Source organism: Agrilus planipennis, unplaced genomic scaffold (genome assembly GCF_000699045.2).
Source record: "Agrilus planipennis isolate EAB-ADULT unplaced genomic scaffold, Apla_2.0 scaffold16, whole genome shotgun sequence".
In the NCBI taxonomy this organism is placed as follows: Eukaryota; Metazoa; Arthropoda; class Insecta; order Coleoptera; family Buprestidae; genus Agrilus; species Agrilus planipennis.
In genome coordinates this window covers 1,484,839-1,488,255 of record NW_020438946.1, presented here as the reverse complement: position 1 = coordinate 1,488,255, position 3,417 = coordinate 1,484,839, and positions in this window count along the sequence as shown.

The window sequence follows — 3,417 nt, the reverse complement described above, 5'->3', positions numbered from 1 at the left end:
TTGGTACTTCAGATGGTACAATTGGTTTCTTAAAATTCTCTATACGGGGTGTCAACATCGCGGAGTTTTGGGGGTATTACGAAAAAATTGTAGACCATAGTTAATAGAGAAATAAGTGGAATGTTTGTTGCAGTTCTAACTGCTGGTGTACCACAAGGTACAATACTAGGACCTTTGCTTTTTATTTTCTATGTAAACGATTTTTGTTGACTGACCAACAAGAATAATTTTTCTCTGCAAATTTACCTAATTAATAACTTATGTTTTAATTCATAAATTTGTTACATCAACTGAAACATATTTGAAATTGGTCTTTATTAATACTCTGCAGTAGTCGGAATATGTTAAAATAATGTACGCACATATTTTCGATAGCATTTGCATACCTATTTGAAATTTGCGGACGAGATAAAATTATTTTATTTTGTTTCTTTTTTTGAGCACGATAATAATGTTATCGGTTCGGTAGTGAGTTGCAAATTTGTATATTTACCTCCCGAATACATTAAAATTTTATTTTATTTCTTTTTCTCCGGTTTTCCGTAGGGAGAACAGTAAAATTTTTATGGTCTTTACTCTGGAGCATTTCAATTTAAACTGCTCCAATGTACGTACACACGTAACGGTATCGAAATTGAAATTCAGAGCTTTTCATTCTTAAAATAGAAAGCGATCGATGTGTTTGTCGGTTGTTTTTCTTCTTATTACATTTACATAGTAACAGTGCAATTGAAACAAATATTTAAAGTAAAAGGAGCGAGTCGGATACGTTATTGGTTATTGGAACTCCGTTTTGAATTCGAGAAGGAATTGAAACAGGCGTATTCGAAAATTTATCACATTTATGTATGTACGCATGAAATATTCAACGTAAACTTGGTAAGACCTAGAAGAAATGTAAAATAGAACGACTGATTGAAACTTCATATATATCCTACCAAAATCCGTGGCTGCTCGTAGCTAAAAATATCGGGGGTGTTATAAAAAAAAAACACCTTCTTCCAACGGTCTGGGGGTCTAAGTGAACTGGCGAACTGCGGTTCTGCTCCGGACCGCCGAACATCAAAAATTGGACCGCCAAAAATTATTTGAAATTTTACAAGTATCTAAATCTAAATTCTAAATTATATAGGGTTGTTCGGAAAGTCATTTCGTTTTTTTTTTTGTGGAAATGAAAGACAGTTTTCGTATAATAAACAAATACNGTAGACCATAGTTAATAGAGAAATAAGTGGAATGTTTGTTGCAGTTCTAACTGCTGGTGTACCACAAGGTACAATACTAGGACCTTTGCTTTTTATTTTCTATGTAAACGATTTTTGTTGACTGACCAACAAGAATAATTTTTCTCTGCAAATTTACCTAATTAATAACTTATGTTTTAATTCATAAATTTGTTACATCAACTGAAACATATTTGAAATTGGTCTTTATTAATACTCTGCAGTAGTCGGAATATGTTAAAATAATGTACGCACATATTTTCGATAGCATTTGCATACCTATTTGAAATTTGCGGACGAGATAAAATTATTTTATTTTGTTTCTTTTTTTGAGCACGATAATAATGTTATCGGTTCGGTAGTGAGTTGCAAATTTGTATATTTACCTCCCGAATACATTAAAATTTTATTTTATTTCTTTTTCTCCGGTTTTCCGTAGGGAGAACAGTAAAATTTTTATGGTCTTTACTCTGGAGCATTTCAATTTAAACTGCTCCAATGTACGTACACACGTAACGGTATCGAAATTGAAATTCAGAGCTTTTCATTCTTAAAATAGAAAGCGATCGATGTGTTTGTCGGTTGTTTTTCTTCTTATTACATTTACATAGTAACAGTGCAATTGAAACAAATATTTAAAGTAAAAGGAGCGAGTCGGATACGTTATTGGTTATTGGAACTCCGTTTTGAATTCGAGAAGGAATTGAAACAGGCGTATTCGAAAATTTATCACATTTATGTATGTACGCATGAAATATTCAACGTAAACTTGGTAAGACCTAGAAGAAATGTAAAATAGAACGACTGATTGAAACTTCATATATATCCTACCAAAATCCGTGGCTGCTCGTAGCTAAAAATATCGGGGGTGTTATAAAAAAAAAACACCTTCTTCCAACGGTCTGGGGGTCTAAGTGAACTGGCGAACTGCGGTTCTGCTCCGGACCGCCGAACATCAAAAATTGGACCGCCAAAAATTATTTGAAATTTTACAAGTATCTAAATCTAAATTTTCTAAATATATATATAAAATGCTAATGTGCGTACGTAAAGACAGGATCTTCTCTATCACCACCAACTCCTATCAACTTCCCGTTGCGTTGGGGTGGTACATACCCTTGGTCTCCTGCTGAAAGTAAGAGAGTTTGGTCGCGGTGGGCGGAAGTGGGTGACGAAAATGTGAAAAAATATATATCTGTCCTTTTCTAACTTATGAGACCTTTTGGAAAGTTCCAAAAGTTTCTGAAATGATCCAGACTACTCAACAACGTGTGCAACTGTTACAATCCATCTAGAATGTTCTAGAAGCTTCTAAAAATTTCTGGAATGATCTAGAAAGTTCCAAATTGTGTGCAACTGTTAAAATCGATATGAAATGTTCGAGAAAGTTCTAGAAATATCTAGAATGATCTGGAAAGTTCCAAATGTTCGCAATTAACTATCAAGGATTTCTAGAATATTCTAGAACGATCTACTGTTATTAAGAAATTTTATAAAGGTACAGGGTGGTATCTAAGATAGAAATCTATACTATCTACGTTTAAAAGTGGATCCTCAAATATTTTATATACCATTAAATGTGCGATGTATTTTAACCCGAGTAACGCCGGGTTTCGCTGCTAGTTATTATCTAATACACAAAAGGGAGCCGTGTTTTTTAATCAATTTGGTAACATTTAATGTGAGATAACCAATTACTACTTATTTGAGATTTCAAATAATTGCCTTTTGGCTTTACCAATCTCTGCATCTATACCAAAAAATCCACAGAAAACAGTTCTCTTTTCTTTCGAGCGAAGGCGTTCCCTTGTGACCCAATTATAAATTTAAGTTTTAAACTAATAATATGCGTTCTTCTTTTAACATTTCGATCGGTTTTATTAACTCGGAAATGACTTGCTTTTGTGATAGGTGAGTACTTTGTCATCCAATAAATTTACATAGGTGTTCAAAACGGCAACAATTTATAGTGAAGCGTAGTTAATAGATCATTTAAAATTTCCCTTGGCTCGAATGCCCCATCGACAAAGGGAGATTGCGAGGTTAATAACCTCATTACGGCAAGTGATCGCGTCGAAAGTAAATTTTCTCTTTGGGAGCGTAAGACGTAAAGTACGCACTAATGGTGGATTAGAGACTGGGTTGATCGGATTACCCAAAGCTTGAACACCTGCTCACGCCAATCCTGCTTTGT